Below are 13,452 nucleotides of genomic sequence, written 5' to 3'. Positions count from 1 at the left end.
AACAGGAGAGGCCACAACAGTGAGAGGCCCGCGTACTGCAAAAAAAAAAAAAAAGTCCTAACTCCCATTACCGGTGAATAGGACCTTATATGGAAATAGGGTCCCTCCAGATAATCAAGTTAAGATGAGGTCATTAGGGTGGACCCTAATCCAATATGAGTGGTATCCTTATAAAGAGGGGAAATTTGGACTCAAGACAGACATACGTAGAGGACGGACACGTGGAGACCCAGGGAGAAGATGGCTATCTACAAGCCAGGGAACACCCAAGGCTGTGAGGACCTCGGGGAGAGGCCTAGAATAGATTCTCCCTCACAGTCCTTAGGAGACATCACCTCCGCCACCACCCTGATCTCACACTTCTCTACTCCAGACTGCGGGACAACAAAAATTTATATTGCTTAAGCCACCCAGTTTAGGGTACTTTGTTACAGCAGCCCTAGCAAACTAATACACCATTGGTAGTCAGCATTGTAATGGAAGTCTTCGCCAGTTGAAAAAGAATAGTTACAAAGAATTGAAGACAAAGACATAAAACTATAATTGTTTACAGGTGATAGTACCGTTTGCGTGGAAACTCACAAATAATCTATTAGAATTAATAAAAGGTTAGAAATATCCTTTAATCAAAAAAATCAGTATACCAAAGTAATCTTCATTTCTACACACAAACAACAATTAGAAATTTTAATCTTGAATAAAGGACATTTACAGTAGTATAAAAAAATTAAGGTATGAAGAAATTGTCTAGCAAAGACGTGTAAGAACTTCAAGGAGAAAATCATAAAATCTTATTGCTAGATATTAAGGAAGACCTGATTTTTAATCTCAGCATACATTTCTGCAGAAATTGACAAGCTGGTTTTAAAATTTAAATGGTAATCCAAGTACCTAGAATAGTCAAAACAATCTTGAAAACGAAGAACAAAGTTGAAGGACCTACACTGATTTCAGCAATTGCTATAAAACTGGAGTAATTAAGATATCTGGGTAGGAAAATAGATCAATGGAACAGGAGAGAAAGTCCAAAATTAGACCCACACATATGTATTCAATTGGTTCTTGACAAAGGCACCAATGAAATTCAGTGGGGAAAGTAAAGTCACTTCCATCAATGGCACTGGAACATGTGGATAACCTTAAATGGGGTTAAGAATTAACCTCAATTATCCCTTCCTCATACCATGTACAGAAATTAATCTGAGATGCGTCAAATTATTTTAAAAGCAAAAACTAAAACTATAAATCTTCTAGAAGAAAAGGCAGAAGAATATCTTTGGGGCCTCGGGGTATATAAAGATTTCTTAGGATACAGAAAGCACTAACCAGAAAAGAAAAAAAAGGTGATAAACTGGATTTTATAAACATTTAAAATGTGAATCCATTGAAAGACACCATTAGGGAAATGAATAGGCAAGCCCCAGGCTGGGAGGAAAATCTGTGATATACATATCAGGCAAAGGGCTCATTTTCCAGAATATGTAAGAACTCCCACCAACCAATAATAAAAAGACAACTTTAGTTGTTAAATGGGAAAAAGATTCAAAAGTGAAGGTATGTGAATGACCAATAAGAACATGAAAAGATGTTCACCATTATTAGCCATCAGAGAAATCTATTTTAAGCCATGAGATACCATTTCACACCTATTAGAATGGCGACAATTAAAAAGACTGACATGGGCTTCCCTGGTGGTGCAGTGGTTGAGAGGCCGCCTGCAGATGCAGGGGGCGCGGGTTCGTGCCCCGGTCCGGGAAGATCCCACATGCCGCGGAGCGGCTGGGCCCGTGAGCCATGGCCGCTGAGCCTGCGCATCCGGAGCCTGTGCTCCTCAACGGGAGAGGCCACAACAGTGAGAGGCCTGCATACCGCACAAAAAACAAACAAACAAACAAAAAAGACTGACAACACTAAATGTTAATGAGGATAAAGGACAACTTGAAACCTCATACTTTGTTGGAAGGAGGATAAGATGGTACTGTTGCCTTGGAAATCTGGTGGTCTTTTACAAAGTTAAACATGCATATATCCTGTCACCCTGCAGTTCCGCTCTTAATGTTTCCATTTCTCCGGAGTACATGCCAACACCCACAATAAGACTTGTACCAGAATGTGCATAGCAGCCTTATTCATAATAGCCCCAAACAGGAACCAGCTCAGTTTTACCCATTTGTACCCATACGTGGAGTATTCACGAAGCAGAATACAACTGGGAAATAAAAAGGATAGACCACCGCTAAAGCCAACAGCATGAACCTCAAAAACACTGAACGAAAGAGACCATACACATACGTGTGTCTGCGTGTATATGATGTGCAAAAGCAGGCAACACTCATCTACAGTGACAGAAGTCAGAACACTGGTTACTTTGGAAAGAAAGGGGTGACACAAGGGAACTTTCTGGGGTGACACAAATATCCTACGTCTTGTTTGAGGCATTGGTTGCACAGGTGTATGGGTTTGTCAAAATTCACTGAACTGTGCGCTTAGGTTCGGCATATTTTACTGTATGCAAATTCTGCTTCCATAAAAAGCAAACTTGCCCCTAAAAGACACAGAGAAAAAAATGCAATTCCAATAAAACTGTAACAGGTATATATGTGTGTATCTGTGTGTGTGTGTGTATAACTCAACATGAAGACTATAAAATTCATATGCAGAGAAGGACCAAAAAAGGCAAGACACTTCTGAAAAAGGTAAGGTAAGGGGACTTGACTCAACAGATAAGATGAAATATAAAGTGATGGCTATTGGGATACTGTGGTGCTGGTACAGGACGAACCCAAGAGAACATACCCGAGGGCTCAGAAACAGACCGTGCATATACGGAACCTAGAAATATGGCAGGGGGGCACTGCATATCACAGGGTGTATACAGAGCACTCATCTGCTCAGTAATCACTGCTGGGCAACTGGATATCCACACAGAAGAAAAAAGATAAACCAGAGTCCTACGTTACACCATACATCAGAATTATTCCAGATGGATGAAGAGTCTTAAGTTTGGAAGGCATAACTTTAAAACTTTGAGAAGAAAATAGGGGAAAAATATGTTAATGACCTTAAGGTAGGGAAGAACGTCTAGAATAAGATAAAAAAGCACAAACCCTAGGGAGAAAGATAAATTTATTCACGTTAAAATGTAAAACCTACGTTCTTCAAAAGATACCATCAAGAAAGTGAAAAGTTAAGATGAAGAAACATGAGGATGGGGGAGAAGACGCTGACCTCACACGTCTGACGAAAACACGCCCGGATGGTCCAGAGAACTCGCACAGGAAGAAAATAACACGAATCTCACAGAAGATCGGGCAAAAGGTGAGCCGGCTTCTCACAGAAGCGGAGACGTGAATGGCCAGCAGCCGTGGAGGAGTGATCAACCTGTAGAACCATCTGGAATTGCAAATTGCAGCTACAAGGAGACTTCGCTGCATATCCACCAAGCGGACCACACCTCTGAAGTCCTACGACACTGGGGATTTGCAAGAACCTGGAGCAATGGAAATGCTCACGCTGTGGGTGAAAGTCACAGCAGAAAGAATGAACATGGAATAAAAGCAATGTCTGAGGTAGAAAGATTATCTAGACGCAGAAAGACACTCGTAGACCCAAGGTTACAAGATTAAACAAGGAAAAAAATATATATGTACATATAGACTCCCGATCTGAGCCAGAAATAAATATATCCTGCTAAAAGAATGCTATGACAAAGGGCTGTTTATCAAGATGGGATCCTCGCCAATAATTACTTTTCTTGAACCAAAGGACACTGTTTCCTCCTGTCACAGAACATTCACATAATATGAGAACAGCCTTAAGATGGGCATGGCATCCTGTGTGTCTGCAAAGAATCACACATTTGAGGATTACATCAACACTTTAAAATCAAACAAACTCTATAGAGCCCTACGCAGCATATGTGCACCAGAGACGTATCACTTTAGAGGTGAAAACCCATCAATGGGTATCACAGCCCTATCACAGGAGGTGCTTCCCTATGGACCAGCTAAAGATTAATTCTTACCTACATTTTAAAAAGGACACTTTACCTAAAGGCAGATTTGCTATTGTCCCATTTTACTTTTTTTTTTTTAATTTTCTGATAGTCCTTTATAAGTGAACAGAGATCAAACGGTCATTCTAACGTTTGGACCAGAGCCAGGCCTGATTCTAAGCCAACACAGGAAGATGGGCAGGACCATGGACCTCACATCTCAAACATCACGTCATCACCCCCCTTAAAGTGCTTCGGAAAGTGTGCCACTGCCTAAAAGATAAACTCCAAACTGATCACAAGATGCGAAACCCTTAAAAATGTAAACTTGGCCAACCTTTCCTCTTCCTTATAGAGAAGTTACAGTCATTAACCTATTCATATTATTCCACATCAGTCACTTGTTTTATTAGCTACATTCAGTTCTGAATCCTTGAATTCCTCAGGCACTTGAGCTGGAAAGCCATGTCTACGTCTGCAAGCACGTGAGGTGCTCTACAAACCCACCAGTTGTCAAAGGGGATCGGGGGCAAAAACCACTCCCTGGGCACCGTTTCAAGGGATGGAAACCATTCATTAGAAAAGAGATTTCATTGGTGGTCCAGTGGTTAAGACTCCACGCTTCCACCGCAGGGGGCACGGGTTTGATCTCTGGTTGGGGAACTAAGATCCTACATGCCGCAGGGTGCGGCCAAGAAATTGAAAAAGAAAGAAAGAAAGACTCTGACTGGGGGTCAGAGTCTCGGAAGTGGGCCCAGGGAGCATGGCAGAGACCCTCCGAGAGCCTGCCACTGGTCAGAGGAGTTCAGGCGTTAGCTGTAAGAGAGCTTGCATTCCTTGAATCTGCCTGTCATTTACAGTATTTCTACAAATGCAACTATTAAAAAATTTTATTTTGCCATTTTAACAACAGACTTCCATAGAAAAAAGTTTCGTAAGAAGTTTCTCGATTAACCTGGGTAAACGCATTTATAAAGACCTGAGATACCAATACTCTAGAAGGGGGAAATCTTTGGGAAAACTGAAAATAGCAGTTCTACTGAAATCAGGTCTGAAAATATCAAACCTACAAGGGAATTAAAGTTGTCACACATTCTCACGTTCCAGGAAAGGGCCAGGGGGGACATACACAGCCTCCCAAGTTTCACCAGCTGTTTTCAACCCCACGTCAACGTCACGTTGGTCCCATACGATCAGGAGAGACAGCTAAGGCCCAGAGGACGGAGCTGAGTGGAGGGGTCGGAAAGGAGGGTTCACAACACCGCAGGTCACCTGGCCTCTCTCCCACGGAGGCTAAGAAGGAAGCTTGGGGCCAGTTTCTCGTGGACCCAGGGAGAAGACTGAGCAGACGCTGGACCAGGGTAGCCGGGAAAGTCTGGGATGGACTCAGGTGGACAGAGTGTATTCCTGGCAAGTCACTTAAAGTCTGCGCCTGTCCCCTTCTTGAATCTGGGTGGATGACACGCTCCCTCTGGGCTATTCTCTGGCTCCTGTGGAGGACAGGGTAGTGATAACAGTATCCTAGGGAAGCCACGACCCCTGCGATGCTCCTCACGTGCCAGGCTCCGGATCAAGCGGGCTATTCCAGCTTACCGCGGTGGCCGACCAGGCCAGCACTCTCATCACTCCACTCCGCAGGGGGAGATGGAGCTCTCACAGGCTGAAGGACCACGGAGAGCGGGGCCCTAACCACTGCACCACACTGCCCACCCCGGGCTCAAGGCCGCTCTGAGTCTGGATGAAGGGTGGGCACCAGCTGATTGTGGCCCTGGGCCCCGGGTTTGGACAGATGCTTCGCTTCGAGAGGCGGGTATCACTGTGGACACAGAGGCTACAAAGCCGCAGGTGAAAAAACTGGGACTTCAGCCCCGTTTCTGTTTCTGACTCCAAGGCCACGTTCTTCCTACTGCATTGACCAAAGGGGGCGAGTGTGACTTCGGATCCCCGAAGAGAACTCAGACAACCCCAGACACAGGGGGCACCATGGTGTGAGGCCCTCCCCGGGGGACCCTCAGCAGTAGGTCCTCGCTTTCCATCCCGAGGCTAGAAGAGGGGCCCCAGGACCCGCCTCACCCTCCCTTCTAACGTTTCTCTGTGGCCAAACGCCTCGCCCCCTCCCCACGCCCCCTAAACAACCTGTGTCACAAATAAACGCTTCTTCCCAAATGGAGTGCAGTCAGCACCGCCTTGCTCAACCTCAGATACAGAGTGACACGCGGACACGTTTCTCCGCTAGCCCGGTAATCTTATCTAAACGGGACACACGTTTCTGTGGCGTCAATTGTTCTGAGGGACTGCAGCCCATGCTGCCCCTGTGCTTCTCTCAGCTCTCACAGCCGGCTGCTCAGTGACCCGGTCCTGAAATCCGCCAGGAACCGAAAACACATTTACCAACCTGCACCAAAGACAACTTTTCCCCCTTTTGAAAGTCAGGACACCACTGGATGACCATTTAGTGTTCTCTTTTGCACTCATGTGACAGAGATATTATAAGGCTAGTTACATCACAATAAACCTGTTTCAATGACCTGAAAGAGTATCTTAAAACAGAAGAAAAAAAGACAGCTAAGGCTGAACAACTAACTTGTCATCTTGATCGTTTCCCAGTACATACCTATATGTAACTATTCATAGTTGGGACCCTTTTCCTGGGCAATATTAATCAGAATTATTTAAATACGTATATATGTGAATATACACACACAAGTGTATGTACACATACATATATACACATACCACATATATGCATTTGCGTGTCTCTGTGTATATATATCATATGCGTCCTGGAACAGCAACATCAGCAGTTATAACTGAAGCAGGGATTTGGGAAGGGCGGGGCAGGGGAGGCGGAAAAGAGCAGAGGAGGAGTGTGGATCTCCAGGCATTTCCTTTGTGACGTCTTCCTCAATACTGGACCTTCAAACCATCATAAGAATCACTGAGGGCCTACTGGATGCTAGGCAATTGTCCTCTTCCACACGTTATTTTTCCTGAATCTTTAATTTACCCAACAGCAGCTACTTGACTATCAAAAGATCTTGATCTCAAATCATCTGCACGATTTCACAACACGCTCAATGACTACTCCTGCCCTTCTGCATGGGGCACTCCAGCTCATTCGGGGTAGCCCCAAATTAACTTGTTACTTCTACGTCCATTTTGTAGTACAGCATTGCTTAAGAAAGAAAAATGGGTCAGGTTTGCCACAGAGGAGATAAGTTATAAAGTACAGGCCAAATTGTCAGGCGGTATACAAACACCTGGCTACCACAAATGATTAACGTATTTCTAATGAGAACTGAGACCAAGATGAAGATGCTTAACTCGTTAAGTCAAATTTCCTCGAGTTTTCTTAAAGGATCACAAAATTTTAATCTTAGCCTGAAGGAATAAACCATAATAACTACTTTTTTTTTATGAACAGAAATGCTAGCTGCAAATCAGGCCTGGAAATTTCACGTTTTTTAAACAGTGAGCTCTGTGCTTTTAAAACTTGTCAACTGGAGCTGCCTGAGGGAAGAACAGGCTCCTGACAAAAATCCCTGTCGCTGGAGGGTTAGGCAGAGGCTGGAGCGTCCTGGGAGCCTGCAGTGGACGGCAACTTGCCTCCACCTGTAGGACCCAAGGACTGCTGTTCACCGTCTGAGTGGAAGAGAAAAGGCAGAGGACGTACCTGAAGGCGAGGGCTAGCACCACACCTGTCCCCCGTGTCTTTGTAAAATGTACACAGCAAACTGGAGTTCAGAGCCCCCGGGGAGTCTCACCCCAGAAGAGAGCCCTCACTGGGTTAACGGTTACTCAGAGCCAACACCACGGACTTCAGAGCTGAGACAGCTACCACCCCACGTCCTCGTTTCTATTTAGTAACAATAATTCATCGAGCACCTACTAAGTGCCAGGCTCTGTGCCCAATGCACATTTTCTTCCTGGAATGCATGTATCTTTCCTCATATTCCCCCTATTTTGATTGAAGAAAGTGAGGCTCAGAACGTCCAGTGAATGCCCTGGGCTCCCAGTTAGGAAGTGGCAGTGTCAGGGTTTGAACCTGCAGCTCCACGCCCACCACCGCCATGGAGCAGCACGGCCCCTTTTCACAAAGGAACGGGGCCTGCGAAGGCTAGCGGTAGATGGCCTCTAGGGCCACACGCCAAAGAGGCCGCTTCAGTGACCACTGAGGCTGTGTGGCTGTCAGAAATGGAAGGAAAAATAAAAGGAAGCAGCTGGCCAGATGTTCCTTCCTATCCGACCACAGGGCTGGAGTTTCCGGCTGACCAACAGAGAAGCGCGGCCAGAGGAGGGGTAGTGGGCTCGGGGGGCGCCTCCAGCCGTGAGCTCTGGGCCAGGGTCTGCCAGCTCACACCGCAGCGGACCCTCCTCACACATTCTCCCGGGTCTTCACCTGCCACCACTGTCCCCGCGGCTGCCTGCCCTCCCCAAGCGCTTCCTCAAGGATGGAACCCTGATCCGACAGGTTGGGACCCCAGCACCCAGTACAGTCCGTGTGCATTAAGAGGCGCTGTGTGAACCCCCATTTCCAGCGGCCAGGTAGGGCCTGGGGGGTGATGGTCACCCAGCAGCCCGTGGCGGAAGCAATGGCAGGTGCGGGCAACTGCAGGCGGGAGCTTGTGTCTTGAAAGCCACCCCTTAAAACACAGGAGGCGAGAAGCGGAGAACTCAACTTCCTTCCACCCGTACATCCCAGGGGAGAACAGGGGCGAGATCTCCCCTCGTCCCATCGCACCCCTGCCCCGTCTCCCAGTACAGGCCAAACAGGCCCGAATGTGGCCCGGAATCTGCACCCTCAAATCCCACGAGCTCCAGGAAACGTCAAGCACAGCGACAAAACCATCGCACGCACGGGTGGAGGGGAGACGGGCGAGGGGCACGGGGTGTCGTCCCGCCGGGCTCCTCCCTCCAGAACAGCGAAAGCCCACCCAAAGCCGGACCAAGTCTCGGGTCTTCCCTGCCCCGAAAGCGCGCAGCCGCACAGCCGCCCCCTCCCGGCGCCGCGCGCCCGCCACCCGCGCACCTGCCTGCGCGCACCTGTCCGCGCACCTGCCCGCAGGCCGCCGCCCACCAGCCCCTGCCGACCCCAGCCCCACCCGCCCCGCGCTCCCTGCCCGCCCCGCGCTCACCGGCCCGTGCTCCGGCTGCTCCGGGCCCCGCGCCCCGGGCTGCGCGCTCCTGGGCCCCGGCCCCGGCCCCGGCTCCGGCTCCAGCCCGGCCCCGCCGCTTCCCGTCACGTGGACGGCCGAGGGCGGGAGCGCCAGGCCCCGACCGGCCTGCTGCCCCGCGTCGCCTGCAGACCCCGCCCCGGCCCGGGCTACGGTGAGGGGAGCGCCCCTCCGGCCTCAGGTGCCGGGGGTCTGCAGGCTTCCCGGCGCGCCTGCCTCGGGGGTCCGGGGGTAGACGCGCCGATCCCCGCGGGCGCTCGAGCGGAGCCTACCGGGCGCAGGGCGGGGTCGGTAACGCGGCGAGGCCGGTAACGCGGCGAGGCTGCCGCTGTCGGGGCCGCGCTTTCTCCTCCCCCGCGGCCTGCCGGACTCGCTCGCCGTCCTGCTTCTAGCACCGCGACGGCGCTGGGCAGTGCACCTGCCGAAGGAATGAATGAATCCATCCACCCATCCATCACTCCTGGGAAGGGCTGGACGGCGCTGCCACCTGACGAAGTCGGGCTGTAGGAGTGGACGGCTGCTGGTGGCCCCCCTGGAACCGCAATGTAGTGCTGGGCATGAGCCGCCCGCCTCCGGCCCACCGCTAGCCGCGAGCCCCAGGGGCAGTGTATTCCAAGGTGTCCGTACTGAAGCAGGGAGTCCTGGGGCTAGTTTACCCACTCCTTAAGGAAAGCCCATCAATAGCTATTCCTTTGGGTCAAGCCACAGTGAAGACTCCTAGGTTACGAACAATCCATGCGCCTCTCTTCAATATATAGTCAAAATCCAGTTTCACGATGAAAAACTTAGAAAACTCCCTCCAGAGCTGTCAGTGCTCAATTATCAGCATAAATTATAAAAAGCCCAATTTTCTCAATGATTTTCCCTGACTTTAGAGGTCCCCTGTGACCTCAGCTTTCCTCCAGCCCCTGGGGATTACAGAATAAAACCGTCCTCCAGAACCAGGAGTCATACCAGATTCTACTCTGTGGTCCTCTGCTTCAAATGGAGAAAAACAAATGACACCCCCCCCCCAAAAAGTTAAATGAAGGAAATAAAGAACCATCAGGAATTAATCTTCTATGGCCTTTTACGCCCTTCCCTTCTGAGTTCATGGCCACACATGTGCCCCAGCCCCAGACAGTGCTTCAGCCCTGACCCAATGGATCCAGTGTCACTGGCCCAGCCTCCAGGTGGGGAAGGGGTTTCCCAGAGTGCACAGCTATGTGTGCTTCAAGGACAAGTGGCGATGAATGGGCTCCCAAGTCTAGTGCAGCCAGGGAGCTGGAGAACACCAGAGTAAATACAGCCGTCTCCTCATTTTGCCCAGGCCTGTGGAGAATATGTGACTGGTCTTCAGCTCATCACTGGCCCAGCGGGAGCTTGAATCCACTCTGCGCTTTTTCATTTCAGCGCTCTACCATGGCCTGGCATGAGATTAGGTGCAGAGGTGACACCTACTGACTGCCAGCTGGACATTGGGCTAAGGGGCTCACTGCAGTGATCTCATCTAAGCCTCGCCATATCCTTATGAAGTAGGCACTGCTGATTTCTGCATTGTACACGCGAATTCACAGACGCAAAGAGAAGTGAAAGGCTTCTCCCAAACTCCATGGAAGAAAAGAGCAAGGATAAGAACCCAGAACTCAATAACACCATAAATTTTTTTATACATAAAATTAAGTTTTGTTGGTTGAATGGTTTATGGAATATTTGTGTTCTGCTTTAAACAATCTAGGAGTGCAAACGTGTTAACGAAAAAGGGGAGTAAAGGAGGTAATTCAGAAATAATTATTTCCTTTTTGAAAGGATTTGCCATAAGATTCTTAAAATGGCAAACTCCACATGTGCTCATTATTCCATCTAGAAACATTTGTTCTTCCTGAACTTTCTGAGAGGTCTATTTCACATATGTCCGGCAGCGGTATGTAAGTAACTATTCCATAAATGTGCAAAGATCTGCATCAGGCTAATTCAATATTTCTCATGTTGTTTTGATTGGTCATATTTATGAATTATCAAAGTCATATTTTCAAAGGAATTATTAACTTCATTTATTATATTTACTAAATATCCCTTGGGCTCATACTACACACGTTAGAGTATTTTATAGAGTTTGAAAAAAATGGTCTAATAGATTAAGCGTTGAATAGGTACAACCGAATACTTTTAATAGTTGCTATCTACTCCCAAAACTTAACATCCTCACTTACACATAGCAGAACTGTGGCTCTAAACAGCTAAAACCACGGGTCCAAAACATGAACTGTTTTTTGTTCTATTCACTTTGAAGCATTTTATGGATGCTCAGATATAGTTGACAATACATCTGATAAAATATTCGTAAGTCTCTTAAATATTACACTGCCAACAAGAGGAATCAACACCCCAGGTTCTCAGTTTATATCGTGTTCACGATTCATTCATTCAGTAGACACTTACTGAGTACTTAAGTACAAGCGCTGTGCGCGCCAGGGACCGGGCGGAGATTCCAAGGACACATATGTACCCTGCCCCAGAGGAGCTCATAGCCCAGTGAGGTGATGATGCCAGGCAGGGCAGTATTTGTTCGTTTCCCTCAGCTTTGTTCTTGTCGACTACAGGCACCAAATAAAAATGTTAATGAAAACCTCATGATGTTTGAGTGAAGGGAAAATTCTCATAATAAAACTTAAGCATTTATGGTTACTATATAAAACTCACAGATAATACTGTAGCAGGAATAAACTTCAGTCTACAAACTTAAATATGCAACAAATGGAATTTTTTCTGTAACTGAGCTTTATTTCTACTTTAAGCCCCCACTCGGCTGCAGTGACAATAATCTTATCAGCGGAGGCCGGCCCCCTTCCTCAGGACTGTGTCTGGTTAGGGAATTTGTGAAGTACCAGGGGTGAGGAGAAGCGAGAGAGGTCAGGTCCTCGCATCCCTGGTCCCCACACGGATTCTGACATGCTCTTGGGCCACTCTGGGGTTTGGTTTTCAGTCTTTTGGTTTTGGTGCTGACAGGCCTGACCCTTCCAATCACGGTAAAGGCCTGGCTTGAAGGTACCTGTAGCTTCCTTATTTCGATGTGACAGGAGTCTCTGTGAGGTGGTCTTTCTGCCTGGACACGTTTGAAACATAACCTTAGAACTTGTTAGAAACGCAAATTCTCCCTGCCCTATTTCCTACATCAGAAACTCTGATTAAAACACAGCAGACCACATGTTCTCGTAGGCTCCACTCTTTAAGCCTCTGCCCAGGATGGAGCCGGGGCAGGCGTTACCAAAGACATAGTCTCTCCTTCCCTGGAGCAGGGAGGGGTGTTAGAACCGAATTCTACTCCCTCCTCTCTGACTCTTGGTTTTTTCCTTCTGCCCAAGGGACGCTCTCTCTATCCTGAGATGTTTGTTTCAGAGGTACCATGAGTTATCTTAATGGCTTTAGTTTTAAGCAGGGAAGTGCTTTTAGCTTTAAACTGGAAAATATCGGCAGAGAAAAAGCGCACAGATCTCACCTGCCATAAAACATTTTTGCTGATGAAGAGCTTGAGGCTTCAGGTTAAGTCCTGAAAACCACAGGGAGAAAGAACACAGCAAGAACCGGTAACCCCATTTTCAGGCTCTTAAATTCTTTTCCCCCACCTACACCACCGTCCTGCCACCTCTCTCCCCTGATGACAGTCAACAGGCTACAACAAATGTCCGGGTAGATAGAGGTAACAGGCAAGGGACTTTCCCTGCTTTGGCTCCAACTTCACAACACTGTGAGGTGGCGTTATCATTCCCATTTCACAGCTGCGGAAGCTAAACAAAAGTGCGGCCGTGTCCCCGGCGCTTCTCAGACGTTATTTTCATGTTTGAGCAGTTTCATTCCGAGTATTATTTCAGGGAATAAATACTTGAGTGCCTACTATGTGCCAGGCGGTGGGGTTTCAGGTAATTAAACCCTCTGGCCTTACACCATATTGAAGGAAGATTAAGAAACAATAAAACGGTTAATAAAAGAAACCCGAGACGCTCCCCACGCCATACTTGGGATAACGTCTCACCCGCGCCGTCTTCCCGCGAGGCCATCCTGGGGCTCCCATTGGTCTCTGCCCCTGACGTCACAGGAGGCGCGACCGGGCGCCAATGGTGGGCCGCTCCGTGAACTTCGCCTTTCCCTCTCTTCCCGCCAGACTGGAAACGCCAATCGTTTCCTCGGCAGAAAGACCTTTCACTTCTTTCGCCCCCGGGGGTATTCCCCGGCGAGACCCCATTCGGCGCCCCAGCCGACCCTGAGAGGCGGAACGGGACGAGCGGCGCAGCCAGAGTGACGGCA

The 13,452-nt window shown here is 48.3% G+C and overlaps 1 protein-coding gene across 3 annotated transcripts in view; it reads right to left on the bottom strand.

Moving 5' to 3' along the window:
• TGFBRAP1 (transforming growth factor beta receptor associated protein 1) overlaps window positions 1-13,436 on the bottom strand; it is a 50,070-nt gene extending 36,634 nt beyond the window's left edge. For 2 of the 3 annotated variants that reach the window (XM_060027221.1, XM_060027219.1), the window contains exon 1: window positions 13,181-13,436. The gene's annotated coding sequence lies outside the window, so the exon portion shown is untranslated. Of the gene's footprint in view, window positions 1-9,129; window positions 9,208-13,180 lie in introns of those variants that run through there. The other variant, XM_060027220.1, reaches the window with a different exon arrangement.
• Between the last annotated feature and the right edge of the window lie 16 nt (window positions 13,437-13,452).

Source organism: Delphinus delphis, chromosome 12 (genome assembly GCF_949987515.2).
Source record: "Delphinus delphis chromosome 12, mDelDel1.2, whole genome shotgun sequence".
In the NCBI taxonomy this organism is placed as follows: domain Eukaryota; kingdom Metazoa; phylum Chordata; class Mammalia; order Artiodactyla; family Delphinidae; genus Delphinus; species Delphinus delphis.
The sequence above is the reverse complement of the archived record's forward strand: the minus strand, read 5'-3'. Positions and strand labels throughout refer to the sequence as shown.